The sequence below is a fragment of the Neopelma chrysocephalum genome, unplaced genomic scaffold, assembly GCF_003984885.1.
Source record: "Neopelma chrysocephalum unplaced genomic scaffold, ASM398488v2 Primary Assembly neopelma1_60, whole genome shotgun sequence".
Taxonomy (NCBI): domain Eukaryota; kingdom Metazoa; phylum Chordata; class Aves; order Passeriformes; family Pipridae; genus Neopelma; species Neopelma chrysocephalum.
The window spans coordinates 2,960,140-2,979,154 of NW_020897715.1; the positions used below are offsets into that span (position 1 = coordinate 2,960,140).

Consider the following 19,015-nt stretch of genomic DNA (forward strand, 5'->3'; position numbering starts at 1 on the left):
TTATTGGGAGGGTGGTGAAGCAGTGGCACAGGTTGTCCAGAGAGGCTGTGGATGCCCCATCCCAGGCAACATTCAAGGCTCAGTTGGACGGGGCCCGGAGCAACCTGGTCTGATGGAAGGCTGGTCAGGTTGGAAGGAGATGACTTTTAGGGTCCCTTCCAAGCCCAGCCATCCCACGATTCCATCATTCTGTGGTCCCCATCACCCAGAGCCCGTGTTCCAGCTGGAACTGCGAGTGCCCGGCGATGAGCACAACGCAGCCACTCTCCTGCTGCCAGCGCTGCCTTCGGCTGTGCCAGCGCGCCCTCGTCAGCTGCCCCTGCTACACCCGCCAGTCCCGAACTCCACCTGCTGTCTGGATCTCGGCATCCACCCCTGCAGGATGGGCACCCTCGTCCCAAAGAAGGTACACTGCCATTCCATGGAGGTGGCCCCCCCTCGACTGCCCGGATGAGATGGAGAACTGTGAGAATGGTGTGGGGCAGGGACACCTCTCTGAGGTTGTACCACCTGATGCAGGTTGAGAGAGACACGGAAGAGGAGATGGAAGTTGACATGGTAGTGGATATGGAAGAGATGATGGAGGTCGACTTAGAAGATGTTGTGGAGGAGATGGAGATCGATTTGGAAGAAGATCTGGAGGACATGGATGTCGATCAGCACGATGAGGAGGAGGAGATGATTTTGGGATGAGGACAGACCCTGCAGCAGCAGGACAGGCACGTTTGCCCCATCCCCTGCCCACAGGGAGAGTGGGTCTCTTGCTGCCAGGCTGGGGCGGGGCTGAGCTGGGTGGTCCCACTCAGGGACACAGTGCCCTGTCCCTGGATTCTGGTGGCACAGCCACCACCCCTGCCCTGCCCTGCGCCTGCTTTGGGTCACACAACCCCTGTCCCACTGCCTGGGGCCCGGCTCCCCTCCCCAGCCGGGCTCAGTCCTGGCGGCAGAGGCCCGCTCTGCCCAGCGAGTCCCAGGCTGGTGGCACATGGAACACCCAGCAGGGCCTGACTGGAATGACTGTGCCCTTGCTCTTCTTCCAGGACTGACGGACATGCCGGAGAGGAAATTGACCCCTGTACGTATGTTTTAGTTGTTGTTGTTTCGTTTTCCTCCTGTAAATACATTGGATAGAGTTTTTGCTATTAGATAAGTTGAATTGTAAATATGTTTTGTAGGTTGTTGTTTTTATAAAGATTCTTATAATGTAAATACGTTCTGTAGTTCATTGGTTTTGCTACTCTTCTGTCAATAAATAGTCTTTGTTTTGCACACCCCAGCTCTCTTTGCATTTGCTTTGGGCCCTTGCAGTATTTGCAGTGCTGTGGTTTCCACTTGCTCCGGGTTCCCGGGGCTGGAGGTGTCTGGGGGTGCTGGCACGGCCCCCCCGGGGGTGTCTGGGGGAACTTGTGCACAGAGGGGTCCCACTTGCAGAGGTCCCGCACTGGGCACTCCTGGTGTTCATGGGCTGGTGCAGAGCAGTGTCCCCAAGAGCAAAGCTGTCACCAGCGGAGAGGGGGGTCTGACATGACCGGCCCCTGCAGTGGTGCCACCAAAGCAGGCAGGAAACCTCCTGCTCCCCTTCCTCCTAGAGCCAAGGGGACTCCTGGGGTGAGAGCCAAGATCAGGCCGCAGGGATGCAAAACTCCAGCTGATTTCCTGAAGGCCATGACAGTCTTGGGAAGTGCTAGTCAGGATCTGGGGAGAAGCTTTTAGAATTGGAGTGGCTTATGTTTAAGGCTTTGAACCTCCAAGCGCTCTGGGCTTTGTTTCCCATCGTCATGGCACTACCCTGTGCCCTTCAAGATACTCAAACCAAGCGAAACAATCCTTCCCCTGCCCAGGTTCCTGCTGCTGGCAGTGGGCACTGGGCCATGTCCCCCACTCTTGATGTGTGGAGGGGGCAGCGCAGGCTGTGGTGGGGAGGGGGTGGGGTCCTTTCTGTGAGGGTGCCGGTGCTGAGGTGCCACGGGCCCCATGGGGGCAGGGTGCCTGGAGGTGGGTGCAAGGTGTGGGAGCTGTGGGTGCTGCAGAGAGTCCCAGGGGAATGCCGTGCTGGGAGGTGCAGGGCTGTGGGATCCCGGGGCTGTCAGGTGCAGGGGCCGGGCTTCCAGGGGTGCCAATGCCACTCCACAACAAGCCCGTGGCCCCAGAGGTCCCCGAGGTCAGACCCTTCTGGGCAAGTGTCCCCCAAATCCCCCAGTGTGGAAGGCACCTGTGGTGAAGAGGAGAAATTTCTAGTTTGGAAACAGCAGCTACGAAGGACACTAGCTGAGGTAACAGCTAGTTGAGAACATGCTGTGAAGTGTTACATTGCGACCATGTCAGAATAGAGGCTGTTAACCGAACGAGACTATTAGAAACTGCTAATGCATGCACTGAATTTATTGTACCCGAGTTTTACAGCATTTTTCCCCTCACGTTCATCCCCTATTTTTCTCATTGGTCAAGATTTGCTGCAATGCAGATGTTTCCCTTCTTGGTCCCTGTTAGTCCCATGTTCCCTCCTTCCTTCCCTGATTGGTTATGACCTCTGTCAGTCCCATGCTCCTCCCCTCTTTCTAGATCCTTCCCTGCCCAGCCTATAAATAGAGTGAACTACCCTTAATTAATGGTGATAGCTGCTTGAAGCTACCACTGTCCTCGAACCCCCTCAGCTGTCTCATGATCTTTTCCTGATCGACCGCGGCACCCCAGTTCCTCGAACATCCCTGTGCCGGGCACGTAACTCGCTGGGCAGCCCCTGCCCAAAGCAGCCGGGGAGCAGGGACAGCAACTTTATTGAAGGAGGCCATTAGATTTTATTTCTGACCTCATTTTATATCCTATGCAGGATGGGTCTTCATCAGTCAGAATGGCAGGTAGGTAACCTAGGAACGATCTGCTCTGGTTCCTGCTAGTCTGTGGTATCATGCAGTATTATAACTATTTAAAATGATGGCTTTTGTCTGATACTTGTTTTCCACTATATCAGTTAATGACCATAATGACTTAAAATTCACTATAAAATGCTGCTTTCTAGAGTAAAACTCTCTAAAACCTTTTGGTAAGATATAATTCATACATGTTTTCAGAACAGATGATGAAAATTCATCTGTAACTTTTAATTGTGAGATCTATTATTAAAAACCCACAGAATTTTATATATTTATAAAATATATAATTATATATAATATATTATAATTATGTGTAACATATTATAATTATATATAATGTGTTATAATTATATATCAATTAATATTATATATTTATATTTATATATTTAAATAAATAGTTTATATAATTTAATACATTTATATATAAATCTAGTGTGTAATATTTTACCGTTATGTGAAAAACTATTTATTACCATTCCAATACTTCATATGGATAACAAGCACAGTTTTGCTCTCCCAGTAGCTTCACATACACCTAAATTTATTGAAAAGCTGATTTAGGATTGATTTGTTTCATTGCAACATAATTTTCATGTCAGACAATAAATACATAAATGTGAACAGAAATAATTCATACAGTGCTTTGAAATGCAGTAAACATGTCCCCAAAGTGCCCAAATCATGTTGAAAGATATAAAAATCCAGCCCTGTTGGCAATGGTGGTCACTAAATGACAAAGTGGCACACAAACTATCTTGCAAGATTTGCTAAATAGAAAAGGTTTTACATTTGTGGAACAAAATGGGTTATTTGTTGGGTTTTGTACCACTATTGTAATGTTCCTTTGGTGTAGATGAAGAAATTCTTAATTCTGGAAGAAAAGATTGTATACAGTACTTTTACTTAGATGTAATTTCTCATACCTACAGTTACTTTTTTCTTTTTGTTGAGGTAATGTGTTGGTGTTGCAATGCAAGAGTACATCCGCACTGAAAATCTGCAATAACAGTAAATAAGCCTTTTTTGTGAGCAGAAATAACCCCCCTAATTCATTGTTCCTATGCCATCAGTATAACACAAAGCAATGAAAAAATTGCTTTGGACATTGTACCATTATCTATAAGACATCTTTGGAAACATTAATGGCTTGTCCACAGAGAATAAATGGTATTGTCTGCTCACCATGACTTTTGCTTCTTTGGTTCTTCCAAGGTCAAGGGAGGGGATTCTGCCCCTCTACTCTGGTGAGACCCCACCTGCAGTGCTGCCTCCAGCTCTGGGGTCCCCAGCACAGGAAGGACATGGACCTGTTGGAGTGAGTCCAGAGGAGGCCACCAAGATGATCAGAGGGATGGAGCACCTCTACTATGAGGAAAGGCTGAGAGAATTGGTATTGTTCAGCCTGGAAAAGAGAAGGCTCTGAGGTGACCGAAATGTGGCCTTCCAGTATCTGAAGGGAGCCTACAGGAAAGATGGAGAGAGACTTTTTACAAGGAGCTGTAGTGACAGGACAAGGGGGAATGGCTTCAAACTGAAAGACAGTAGGTTTAGATTAGATATCAAGAAGACAGTCTTCCCTGTGAGAGTGGTGAGGCACTGGCACAGGTTTCCCAGAGAAGCTGTGGGTGCCCCATCCCTGGAAGTGTTCAAGGCTGGGCTGGTCTAGTAAAAGGTGTCCCTGTGCATGGCAGGGGGTTGGAATGTGATGAACTTTAATGTCCTTTCCAATCCAAACCGTTCTATGATGATGCTATGATCCTAGATATTAACAAATCTGTCCAGCACAGATGAACAGGACCTAAATATAATTAGGGCCGCTCAAAATTTTCTCTACTTTTTAACTATATTTATCCCCTTCTGCATGATGGGAATTTGTACGAATTCATATGTATATGAATGTATCTCCTTTTCAATGACTACAGATGGTATTTGTTTATACTTCTCATATCTGAAAAGAAAATGAGTTTTCACATTTCCAGGAGGAATGTTACATCAGTGCAAATCAAAACAGAGTGAAAATTTCTTCCAGAATCCAGGGAAAATGGGAAAATGTTTTCTTTTATGGAATTTCTTGAGTCATGGAGGGCAAAACCTGAACATTATTGACCTTTCTAGAATAAATGTTCCAGTCTTAGTTAGCTGAATGACTTTTCTTCTGAAATCTTTGCTATTTTCAAGTGATTGACTTCAAAATATCTGTTGCAGTATCTCTTAATAGTGGATATGTGGTTATCCCCAAGCCTCTCTTATTTTGAAGTGGTTAATATTTCATCTCAGGAGCTTGAACTAGATACCTTTAACCTCTGAAAAGTTTTTAGCAGTATGTTTGTTAAAATACAAACTAACATCAAATACAGCTCCCACTGGAGACAGGGAATATAGGGAATGATGAGAGACTGGGACTGTGTTGTTGTAAGCAGCTGTTGGAGTACAGTTGGGTACAGGAGATGGTACTTGATCTGATAAACATTTGCACCACCAAGGAATTTGTTTAATTTGTATGTTAGAGAAAGAGAAGAATGTTTCCTCAGTAAGTTTGTTTTTTTACGTTTTATTTTATTTGGAGTAAGGGAAAGATTAAATCACTTTAAACCCTGTACAGAATACTAAAAGGAAATTAACTGTAAAAGCTGGTATATTCACAAAGTAAACACTGTGTATAAATGTGGATTTTTTTCGCAGAACAGTTTGTGACAGTGTGTCAGGAAATCCTTCTACAACAAGTCAAGTAAGTGCAGGCTTCGACACTTGGTGTTAAATGTAGAGTAAATCTGTTATTCACAGTCTTTTTTTGCTTTTTCAGCCATGGTTTAGATAAACGTGTCGGTTTTCTCTTTCTGGATACTGTAAACAAAACCTTGAGCTTTTACTTTAATGTAGGTTGAGTGATTTCACGATAACAGAAAACTCTGAACGGTGCTTGGTTCTCTATATACCAGTTCTGGGGGAAATTGATTCCATTTTAATGACTGCCTCCCTCTTCAGCACCTTGTCTGAACAATCCCCAGGAGATGATTTATGAGCCAATTTGGAAGGTGGTACTCCAGAAGCCAGAAGTAGTGAAAATGCCTCTCGCTGGCTTGAGCTGATCATGGAATACCTTGTAGAGGGTAATGGAGTACTTCTGTGTTCTGCACCATTTCAGAAAGTTTGTGATGCTTTCCTCTCCCTACAATAGCAGCAACATTCCTGTAAGAAAAACGCCACCAGGCTTGGGGTATTTTCCAAAATAAGACAATCTTTTTTCAAAGAGTATAAATTTTAAAGAGTTTGTGTATAAAATATATATGAAAGTGAACATGTTTGATGAACTATTTCGGGATGACCAAATTTGGCAAATATACAGAATCACGTTCCTGTTGTACCATGCTGACTTTCAAGTTATGGTACACTGAATGATACTATACTATGGGTTATTCCAAGTGCAAATCTGAAGCCTGAGTATTGAATACAGAGTAACACTTGGCAATTTCTTCTTCATTTACATGTTCTGCTTGTTTTAAATTTTATGCCTGGATGAAAATAAAATCAGAGGTATTGTCTACTTCATTTGCAAGCTTAACATTTCAGAAAACTTTCATTTTACTTTGTTGCAAGCACCTTGTAGACAAATGGAGAGACTAGGAAAGATAAAGTTATAAAAAGTAAAACTATTTTAGCACTGTGTATATCTCGTCAAATGTAGTGGTTGTAAATTTGAAAAAGGTAAGCTGTGTGCTTTTTAAACTAGTTTAAAAGAGTTTAAAACAAAAGAAAAATCAGTGGTTAGAATAAAGACTAGAACAGAGAAAACAAGGGGTTTTGAATACCTAAGAAATTTTAACAAACAAGTGCATATGCAAGCCTAGATATTTTTGAACCTCATGTTGTACACATTCATTGGATAGGAAAAAATGCCCTTAATTTCTTATGATATATGGAAAGAATTTCTAGTGTGATACGGGGAGTGGGAAAAAACCTGAAAATTCATTATGTTCTTTATTAAATAGAAAATTAGCCCTAGCAATTTCATTATTCTTCTTTCTAACTGCTTGCTTAGGAGGTAAGGGAGACACTCTATGCAGGCTTTTACAAATACCTAGGAGCATCTAGGCTATACCTTTTAACCTAGTTTCTCTGATTCTCTATATAATGATCCCTTCCCCCACCATTTCAGTGTTTCTTCTGAAACCAATTCCCATGTAGTTCAAGACTAAAGTTGAGTCATTCTTTCTATCACTTGACAGAAACTCCAGTACGTTTGCAATCACACCAAAAAGAAAACCTGCCATTATACCAAGACGGTTTCAAAGAACTGGCTCACAATGAGAGGTTAAAGAGGCAAGATGGGATGGTACTTGTATTTCACAACAGGGATATTTATGAGTGAATGAAATTTGGTTTATTTTGTGTGCAGAGTTGAACAATGAACTATATTTTCAATCATCCAAAATGCACCCTGCACACTCCCTCCCCCCACCCCTTAATTTTCTCTATTCTGTTACAGTTTAAATTGTTTCTAGCATCCCCATGTAAGAATATTGTGTTGAACAGAGGCAGCAACTGATTTATGCTTGTGGGGTGAGGAAAATTCCACATCTTGGTTAGGAGGGGTGAACAACTTAAACATTTGCTGTTCATCTGCTAATTATATCAGCCTCAGTTCATTCACTGCATAGGAAATGCATGGGTTTGGATATTGGATGTGGGTACCCTTCTGTTGAATAAAAGTACTTGCTTTGAAAGCTATCAGCAGGACAAATGGTAGCCAGTGGGTTTTGTCCAAAACCAGCTTAAGATAAGGGACTGAAGAATTTTATCATTAATAGTCATAACCCTTCTTACACCACACCATCTACATTTCTGATACGGATTTTGACACTTTCAATGAGGGTGAAAATTTTCTCTGTTTAGTTACCAGCAGACAGTAGAAAGTACTACAGATGATGAATTATTAGTAATAAACTAATGATTATTTTTGGCGGTAGTACTTCCATCTTCCTTAGTTGTCATGTGAACTTGTGGTAAACACAGGGGCTCAAAAAAAGCCCTTAACTACTCTGACATGAAGTCCTTACAGCGTAAAATTTCCAGATGTTCGAAGTAGATAGATATTAAGGAAAAGATATAGATGTTAATTTTTTCCCCTCAGAATACTTTCTCTCTCACAGGTTATATGGAGTATCTGCTCAATCTGTATCACAAGCCCTAAACCTCCCTACCCACTAACAACTGTCAGAGCTTCTGTACTAACCTCACCTTCTTCAGAGTTAAAAAGGTTATGAATCAGAAAGCATGAGTAACTGACAGAAACCTCATTGCTGTCATTTCTTAAGTAAAAATACTAAAGAATCCTAAGAAAGAGACTTTAGGGAGGACAAAAAAATACAGATTACACAGGTTCCTCGTAGACTCCAGACTAGTCACAATAAAAGACTGTCTGTGATGATGGAAGATCAGATTTGATGATCAGAATGGCCATAGTGGGCATATGCATACATCCATACCTGCATATGTGTGTATGTGTGTACATGTGTCTGTATGTAATAGAAATAATTCTGCTGGATTTTGCCTAAAGCCGGGAGTACCTCAACTACTCTTGGTGCTTCTGTGTGTGACTTTTAAAATGCTGTGTACTTCTTGTTACTCTTTTCTATGTGTTATACTATAAATGCAGCTACCATTCTGGTCTTGTGTTCACATGTGAACCAGGACAATATGGAGAACGTGGATTTCTTTCGTATTTCTTGTGGGAATGATATTACTGCATTGTGTCTTACTAGGGAGAGGCAAGCTATTCTTACAATAATCAAAGCAAGGTTCTGCTACATTGTAAACTGCATTCAGGAACAAATTATCCTTTATTATTCTCATTTCTTATATTGCTTTCTGTCAATAATACACTGCTAAAGCACTATTATTTAATATTACACTGATGTATGGACACATAAAATGTTTAGATTTCACATTTATGATGGAACAGATTATTAAAGTGTCTAAATAGTACACAAGCTACATGAGTTATGAGCATCTGGAATCTTAGTAGAAAATGAGAGTATTTGATAATAATTTTATAATTATTCATGAAGAAGAGAAGAAACAGGTGTTTTTCCAACAAAGCATAATGACCTATTTCTATTTTAAATATGCCTAAGTATTTTCATGCATAATGCTGTAGTACATATCAATGGTATTTGCTAATAAGGAGAATACATCAACTGTAAAGTATCCTGTTAGAGTTTGTTTGAAGAGGCAATCAAAAGCTTATGTAGTCCCTATTAAGACTTAACTAACTTTTTGTGTTGTATTTAATGGATTAAATAATTCTTAAAACAGATATCATAAGAATTTAATATATCTATCTTAAACACGAGTAGCAAGATCTGAATCTGTTCCGTTTATTGATAAATACACCAAGGATGATATTCAGAATTTTTGAACAAGCATAAGCCAATTCAAGTCACACAAGATTTCAGCCTTGATACCCCTGGTGCTCATATTCTCTTTGCTATCAGTAGTTTCACACTGCTTTATTCTGACTAATTTATTCTGTTACTTTAACCTATATTCACTTATGTCTCAATTACTTTTGATTCCTGATTCTGTCCAAACTATCTCTCCTGTAAAACCCATTTGGGTAGCTGAGTTCAGGTTTGTTTCATAGTGTTATACAGTATCTGGCACAGAAATGTGTTTGTTTAGAACAACATTTGTGTGTTCTTGTATCTCATAAAAATGGGAAATTGAGTGTCTGGTGTTCTTTCTGAGCAACAAAAGGTACATGATACATTGCAGTGATTTGTGCTTCTGTGTTCAAATTGGATCAGATTTTTTCTACAGCTGAAAATAAGGGAGAACTGAAAGGGTAGGTGATATATTGATTTGTTTATTAGTGCTTGATCCTCTTAATGCTGAAATCAATGTATTTTTAATTTCGGGGTGAGTAGAATCTCCTTCCTGAGAAATGATGAAAAAGTTATTTTCAGGGTTAAGTCCCAGTCTTTTCACTCTGTCTAATCTTCTCCCATTAATAACATAATTTTGCTTTTAGGATATGATCTGTTCCATACTGAATGGAGTACAGTGCTGACCTTCTAGATGAGATATTACATGATGGTAATTTCTGATCTATAATGTGTTCATTGTGACAATAGATATTTATGCATCTTAAAAGCATTTAATCAAGGAGCATTATTTTTCACAAGACTCTCTGCAAGGCATCCTAATTTAGCGAAAGCAGAGCAATCAAAGAAAACGTGAGGGTTTTTTACCTAAAGATATACAGGCAAAGAATACAAGCTAAAAAATCATATTGGGAAACTAGATTACTATATGTTATGCTGTAGCTGTTATGAAAAGAAAGGAACTGCTAGACAGTTCTTTTAATGATGTGCTAAAGATATCTTAATCTGAATCACACTACTACATTTTGCAGTAAGGAGATTGTAAGTCTCTTAATACGAGACTTGCTACCCGACATTACAAATGTATTGCTGGCCAGTCTTTCCACAGCAGCACACTTTTAAACTGGGGCTTGGTCAGAACTTGGGTGTGCAGAGGTCGCAGCAGGTAATTGGCACAGCCTGTTTCTGATCTTGAGGCACTTTGTGGTGCAGGGGTCTGTACAAGGTGAGCTCTTCTGGTTTGGTGTGTTCACAAATACTCTCTGCCCGCAGAGCTGAGCATCAGTGATTATTTTCATGTGCCTGTGCTACTAGGATTTACTAACTAGGCTGGCTAGTGGTGTGAGGCTTGAACTTGTGAGAGTAGCTCTTAGATGAAAGGGAAAAAAAAAGAAAAGAAGACAGACTGAGAGAATTGGGTTTGTTCAGTCTGGAAAAGAGGAGGCTCTGGGGTGACCTATTTGAGGTCTTCCAGTACCTGAAGGGAGCCTACAGGAAAGATGGAGAGAGACTATTTACAAGAGCCTGGAGTGACAGGAGAAGCAGGAATGGCTTCAAACTGAGAGTGGGTTTAGATTAGGTATTAGGAAGAAATTCTTTACTGTGAGGGTGGTGAGGCACTGGAACATATGGCCCAGAGAAACTGTGGCTGCCCCATCCCAGGAAGTGTTTAAGGCCAGGTTGAATGGAGTTCTGAGCAACCTGGTCTAGTGGAAGGTGTCTGTGCCCACAGCAGAGGGGTTGAAATTAGATGACCTTTAAGGTCCCTTCTAACCCAAGGCATTCCGTGATTCTACAAAATGGGATAAAAGCATCTGTTATTGGTGTATGACTTACATAACTCAATTAAATGTGTATTAGGGAGGAACATGTTTTGGCCATCAATATAAACATTTTTACAACATTTGGAAGCTGGATTAGAAGTAATATCTGACCTGTGAAGCATTCAGAGTTTTTATATTGTAAAACCAGACTATGGTTCCCATTGCCTTGGGTCTGGAGTCTGTCACAATCACTCCGGTCTTTCTAGTGAATTGAGTTAATATTTAGTACCAATACCAGTTAGGCAATGGACCGTTCCTAGTTATGGGTGAGTTAGTACTTGGCACTGCTATTTCAACTGTAAGTACAACAGCATAAATTAGAAGGGTTGATTTTGTAGCAAAGTGGAGTTCTCCCCCTTACTTTGTGTTCTTACTGTAAGAAGCTGTGAGCTGCCATTGCTCAGATGCTTTGGGAAATGTGCCTCACAGTCGTAGAATCATAGAATCATTAGGGTTGGAAGAGAGCTGCAAGATCATTGAGTCCAACCTTTGACCAAACACCACCTTGTCAACTAAACCAAGTCATAAAGTAAGGAAGAGAAATTGGCTGAAAATCAGGAGTTCACCACTCATTCTGATGAGGTCTGATGAGAGCACAGCCACAGGATGATAGCAAAAGCCTCGAGAGCACAAGTTCAGGACAATATCAGCAGCACCAAGTGTAAAAACCTAAACCACAAATGGTAAATTACTGGTCATTTAAAGAATGTAAGTTCAAGATGTGCCAAAGTGTTTCTAGGGAACAACAAAGAAAATAACAAAGATGTGAAATACTGCCTTTTTGATGGAAACACAGAGAAAATTATAAAATATAAAAAGCAGTTACATCCTCTTCAGGCAGGGGAAAAAAGAAAGAAGGGAGAATTGTTCCTGCATTGCCACTTGGTTATAGGTAATGCATGTTATCAGTGTTTATGCTTAACAGTATCAGGCCATTCTTCCCCTTTTTTGGGAACACTGCTTTCTGAATTTTTCTTCATCCTGTGTTCCTTCTGTACACTCAATAATCACATGTAAAGGATTATCTTCATAAATATGTTTAAATAAATTAGAAGCCAAACAAATCCTGCACGTGTGTTCTGTGCTGTGACCTTCACCTACAGAGTGAGTGATGCCACATCACTGGGAAGCAAACTTGAATGTGATGCTGTCCAAGAGACAGGTTCAGAGCCAGGGAAAGGACAATGGTCATTGGTTCAGTTCATCTTGGAATTTGCTTTGCAAGCAGAAAGGACGGGGCTGGTTTTATTGTGGTTGCTGAAACTTTTTACTTGCTCTGACAAGAAGGTAGTAAGCAAATTCACAGAATAGTTGATTTTGGAAGGGAAATCTGGAGCATCTTTAAGCATGGCTACCTAGAGAAGGTTGCTGAGGACATAGCTGGGTTTTGAGTATCTCCAAGGATAAGTCACTATGCTAAAGCTTAGGACTTTCGTCTGTTTAATTTATAGCAGGTGCATTGGAATAAGGGCATAGAATTTCGAACTTCTGTTCATGTCTCCCAAATCTAAGCCCTAAATTATAACCTTGATTGAAATTGAAAAATGATAATTTAGCTTCTCCTATTGAAGCTGAGGTCCTGTAGAACAGATAAGAAAGAAGTCCCGTGATGAGCAGGACTTCGGTTTCTGCATCTGTAATTCCACCTGCCTCAGCAACCTTTGGCAAAAGATAGAACATAATCCTGCCAAACCGGAAACAAAATCTATTACCAGTCTGTGATAGTATGGCCTCTTTATTGTGCTTGCAGTCTAATTTTGTTAATAGTTTCTTCTTGCTGCTTATTGAAAGAAACAGTATGGATTGTGTCTGTAGCTTAGCCTTCCCTGGATCTTCCTACTGTGACAGGACTGCTGAAAGGTCAACACGAGAGATTGTGGTGAAAGGAAAGCATGTGAAGTAGCTTTTCCCTTCTTCAGGCTACTTCATATAAAGGTCAGAGGTGACACTAATGTGTTCTTTGGCTGCCTTCTAAAGTAAACCAAGCACTTCTCCATTCCCTAAAGATCTATTTATGCATCTGAATCTTGGACAGACATAGACTTCTGGTTGCAGCTTCACATATGGAGTGGATTAGAAGTGCTGGTAAACTACACCGTCAGGATGGAGGTTGTGTGTTAGATACCCAAGAAAGCAAAAGGAAACACCGAAGGTAAGAAATGTTCTCAACATGTTGTCGGTACCTGAATTTCCTTATGCATTTTGTATGTCATTTGAATGCTTTAACATGGTTTGCCATTAAAGAAAGGATACCCTTTTCTGTTTAAAGACTTGGACACCTCTGGAAAGGAAAAGCTGTCTTTGTCATATATGCATGAGCTTATTTCTACTTGCTAATAATTGCAGAAATAGATTGAATATATATCCATATCCTTGTCTGTCTTTGGTTTTGAATGTAGTTAGTAATTGCTTTATGAGGTCTTGTTCAACTGGGGTATATGACTGGTAGTGATTATTCTTAAACACTTAATTTGGGGATGCTGATATTTGATATTTACAAATAACTAGACATAAAACCTAGCAAAAATTATATTTTTGCAACTGAATGGATGTCACAGACTTTGAATTTCTTAATGATAAAAATACTTAGCATCCAACTTATTCCTCATGAACGTGTGCTAATGACACTCTAGGAGAGACTGTGGGGTTAAGAGCGTACACAGTGTGTATGAGAGCAGTCCATCCCTAGGATTGCAGCTGTTGGGTGGCTCTTTCCTAGTGTTTTGTTGTTTGACCATCAATAAGGTGGTATTTCCCTGTTTGTTACAAGGTCTGAAAGAGAATCAAGTGAATATTCTGACAGCAAATCAACTTCATAAATGGAGAGGCAAAGAAACTCTAGGCAATGAGGAAGACATCCTATAGGACAAGATGTCCAAGAAGGTTAAAACTAAGAGTGTGAAGAGACATGTTTGGCTTTTAACAGATCAACAGGTCAGAATCTTGATTTTTTATTTTTTTTAATGTAATAATGTTATAATGGCCAATACAATGTACCTGCCTCATTTTAAATTTAGCAAAATTTAATGTAGATGTTCTGGTTTCAGTGTGGGAAATTTCATATGATACAGTAAAACAGTATCATGCATAATGTAATGAAATCCTAAATTTAATATTGTGTATATAATTGGGAAATATATTCAAATTTGGCCAAGGTCTTTAAGGTTAAATACTTGAATCAATTATAAACTCTAGAAATGTGTCTGTGCTTATCATTATATGAGGGAATAACATGAAATCTAGGGATGCACAATTAAGTAATGACATGTCTTCACAAAATCTGGATTTAATTTTCCAATTTAAGTCTCAGTAGTTTTCCTAAAGTTTCTAAAACTAATTCCTAAAGGGAAAAGTAGTTTAGCTTTCATTGAAACCAGTGCCTTAGGAACACATGGGTCAGGCTTCAGAAAATACTTCTGATTTGTAAGGTGTGAGCAGTTTCTAAAGCACATCTCTGATTCCTGCTTTTCAAATTTAAGCAAAACTATCCTTAATGTATTTCTGTCACATTTATGGCAGCCATTAATACATCATCCAGAAATGGAGTTATAATGAGGCATTGCTTATTCTATATGCCTTGACTAGATACAAGTGATAGTAACATGGGTGGAATTCTAAACCACAGAAGCCCTTAATGCTCGATGAAAGCAAACATTTATTAAAAAAAAAGAAAAACAAACCACAAAAAAAAGCACTCACCTGCACACAACTTAAAGCAAACAGATGAGTTTCAATAAAAACATTTTTATACTTTTATCATTTTACTAGTTAGAGAAGAACATGCATTTTTATTTGTGTGAATCCAAAAAAATAGAGCCCCCACTTCCATCCAAGAATTGTTTTTTGTTTTCCCTCTTGGAACAATGCTGCCATTGCAATATTGTTATTTTCTTCTATCTTCCTTTAAAAAATATAATACAAGTCAAATTTTTCTATTTTTTGAAAACTTCCTGCTTTTTTTTCCTGAACTAATCAGCTACAGAAGACTCTTCATTATTTGGGTTTACTATGTAAAACAGGTAGGCATTCTCTTATTGCAGCTCTTTCAAATCTCTGAGCAAGCACACTAGACTTCACAAATTTAAAGGCAGAAAAAATAGCTTATCTCTATACACTTATAGCCTGAGATAGTAACTGAAAATTGCCCTCTTCAGTATTGTGCAAACAAATACTTAAAAATGCCAAATTCTACCTGATAAAGGAATAAGGAAGATTTTTATTTTTTTGTGTGTGAATGTGCTTATATCGTAATATTCTGTTAACCTGTTCAGTAACTTCCAAGAACTTTATCCCTTGAAGGAATCTACTGAGGATATACGGTGAGTTCAGAGTCCCTTTGAACACAAATGGAGGTTGATATGACTGACTTAAGTAAAAATGGCTTCCCAGACCTGGATACACAACTTTACAAGTAAAACCAGTACCTAATTATCCCTTTCACAAATGGAGGCAGGAATTCTGAATCAACCTATTATTTCAAATGTTATTTTTGTTAACTGCTTTTATTTCCTCCTAACTTAATAACTCAGACGTATGAACTTCAGGTGCAACATATATTCATTTAATATTTGACTAGCAATGCTTTATCTGACACAGGAAGCACACTAGGAGACAGAGAGTTATAGGCAAAAGAAATCCATGTTTTTAATAACACATCCTAATTTTCCCTTCAGAATCAAAATACAATAATTTGAAATAAGAGGTAATGGTGTCTGTCTCTTAAATGCTTCGTATTCCTACCACCACCTTGTAAAGTATTATGATGAGTATTATGATATTCGTCAGGAAGGAAGTCTCATAGAAAAAGGCCATCCCCATGTGCCAAAATGTAAGCTTCTTTCAGTATCATGCCTCATCACCTGATACTGCCTTATCTGGATTGCTTCTGGTACCTCAGCCTTAGTGCCCAAGGGAAAAGGACCTGGAGGTGCTGGTTGACAGCAGCTGGAGGAGATTGTAGCCAGATGGGGGTCGGTCTCCTCTCCCAGGTTACTGGCATTAGAATGAGAGAAAATGTGTTCAAGTTGCACCACAGGAGATTTAGATCAGATATTAGGAAACATTTCTTCACCAAAAGCATTGGAACAGGCTGCCCATGGAAGTGCTGGAGTCTCCATCTCTGGAGGTATTTAAATGGCATGTAGATGTTGCACTTGGGGACATGGTTTAGTGGTGGACTTGGCAGTGCTGGTTTAACAGTCGAACTTAATGATCTTTAAGGGTCTTTTCCAACCTAAATTATTCTGTGATTCTATGAATCCATGATATAAAATTGAGCACAAAGGAACTAATGAGAAACCTTCAAGAGTGAGAGAAATATTAATGCTAGCATTATTCTTCGTTTTCTAAGGCTGCATGTTTTATTTCACACTGGAGAGAAAGAGTTGATACTGCATTAATTGCCTTTTTTTTGGAACCAATTTGATACAATCCTTCAATAGAAAATTCCTGAATAAAAATCACAGGAAGGAAGTTTTATCTAAAAATGATGAAGCTACGGTGTTCCTTTGATAGGCTTAAAATGTCAAAAAAGTATTTTTGTGTATTTTGAAGTTTTCCCAGTGCCAGTGTTGATTAGTGATAATGACTGTCTTGTGAAGAACCGAATGCTTTCACGTTCAGATTCACTAGGCTTATAAATAATGTGCTTGGTATTATCAAAGCAGTTATTACCATAAAAATATAAGAAATCAGGATATCTTAAATTCTGTTTAAACTAATAAGTAATTATAGTAGGAAGAAAAAGACCTTTAGACCTATTTTACACAAATATGGAAGAATATATTTATTTATGCTTAGGTTACTAACTCAAGTTACATGGACTTCAACTTCTTTAGCAGTTTACAGAAGTGAAGTTTGGATGTTTTGTTTGAAACAACTAAAAATAACATAACCAAAATAATTTGATGCATGATGACAGCAAAAGAGGGTTTTGCTGCTTCTGTGTGAAAGTGATTCCATTTTCTCTACTTGAAGGAAAAAGAAAAGGAATGTGCAATGAATATCCTATTTATGTAAAATATATTTCATATATAGAGAAAAAAGAGAGGAATGGTATATGCAGAGATAATATTTTTTTTGTCTTGTGAATATTGAAATGAAAGTTTATGCATTTGGGTCAAATGTTTTGTTTCTAAACTTCATCTTGTCACAAACTGATGTGTTTCAAATTAAGAATTGAGAACTTTGCCTGATTCTTTCCCCAGTAACTATTTAGGAAACCTCATTATGTAAGACAACATATGTGAAAGACTGTGACTGCAAAACATGGTTACTGAGCACTATCTAAATTTATTTTCCTTATCAGTTATGCCCCCAAAGACATAAGTATGAAATTACTACTTTCAAATCTTACTCTGCTCTTGGCTTGTTATCTTCATTGCTGTCCTAAAATGAGGAGGTTCCTTGTTCTAGTCTAATTTCAGAAGGAAAAAGTAAGTAGGATTCTGTCTATAATGACAGAATTTAATTGGGTTGATATATAGAATACACAAATAGACAAAACTATTTCCGTCTCTTTTCATGACACTAAAGATAGTGGTCTTCAAAATGCTGAGGTGATTTAAATTAATTAAATTAACCCTATTAAATGAGAGTAATTATTTCTTGCCTTAGACAAAAGCAGACCAATAAACTGCAGTGCCACTTGTGTTTGTTTTCTTCCTCTCAAATGCTGTGCATTTTCTTTTTGTGAATAGTCAGAGCATATTTAAGTTGATCATCTGTTAGTTCATTTACTTGCTGAGATATGGTGACAAGCAGAGTTTAAATATCTCAAGAACTGCCTGAAATCTTAACAGTGCAGTGACAAAAGTGACAAAATCTTAGTTTTTTACTTCAGTGATACAGAGATCAGGCTGGAGTACCTCTTCCTTCTAAACATGGAGAGACCAGGACAGGCAAAGCTGTCTAAGTGATGTGTTGGAGATTCAGGGACTGCAACAGCAGAGACCACCTCCAGTGCCATCAGTAACCATCCAACATGGCACATCCTACACGTTGCTCACAGACAGATGGAATTGTGTGATTTTGAGGTTTTTTTGCCTGAAGTGAACCATAAGTTGCTCTTAAAACTCTTATGTGGAAAAAAATTAAGACTTACCTTTGTTGGTGGCAGGCAAAATAAGGTCTGGGAACAGCCTAAAGAGGGCTATTACTTTCTGAACTAAATTTCCATATGTTTTCATCTAATGCTGTTTTATCTTGTATTATTTTATCATAGAAAACATTATCCAAATGTTGTAGTAAGCACTATAACTGGGCTGAAAATATTAGTGCTGAAAATTCAAGAAATACCTGGTGAGAAACCTCCTGACTATTGGCCTGTGTCTGATTGGCCAAAATCCTTGGGGTATTCTACACATATAGAAATATATATATGCATGTATGCATGTATAAAACAGCAATAAAAATCACCATTAGAACATTTAGCAGCATTCTAAACAAAGACAAAGCCCTGCAGCAAAAAGGTGAGAGGTGGCATTTTTTAAGCTTCTTTCAGTCAGACAAGGGAAGTCTAGTTTAATCCAAGCTCTAAGATTAAGGTCTCTTCTTACTCAAAGGGAAGAGTGTGATTGTGCTCGGTTGGAGTTGAGAGAATTTTGATGCTCTTGTAATTCTTTGACATATGGCACAGTCTAGCACAACCAGTCATCATGCCAAAGATGATTATGTCCTACAGCATGAATTCTAGCACTAATTTATTAATGTTGTCAGACTTGAGAACATTTAACTGCTCAGAGGGTCATGTTTTTCAGCAGCTCAGGGAAATATGTGTTTGAACACTTGCAACTGGTGTGGTGAGAGCAGAGGGCTTGTTACTTGTGAATACTTAAGGACTCATTTTGACCACCAGCCTTGCATGGCAGATTTCAACCCCAAGCAATTTGTACTTGCAGTGAGAGCCTTCATACTGCACAAAAGATATTCAATCATA

General features: G+C 39.2%; 1 long non-coding RNA gene across 1 annotated transcript; it reads left to right on the top strand.

Annotated features, from left to right (window-relative positions):
• The first annotated feature begins 2,409 nt into the window (after positions 1-2,409).
• LOC113966663 lies at positions 2,410-15,923 on the top strand. Its single transcript, XR_003533910.1, has 5 exons — positions 2,410-2,858; positions 12,895-13,014; positions 13,115-13,231; positions 13,850-14,013; positions 15,865-15,923. It is a non-coding gene; the product is annotated as an uncharacterized LOC113966663 (long non-coding RNA).
• Positions 15,924-19,015: the final 3,092 nt, after the last annotated feature.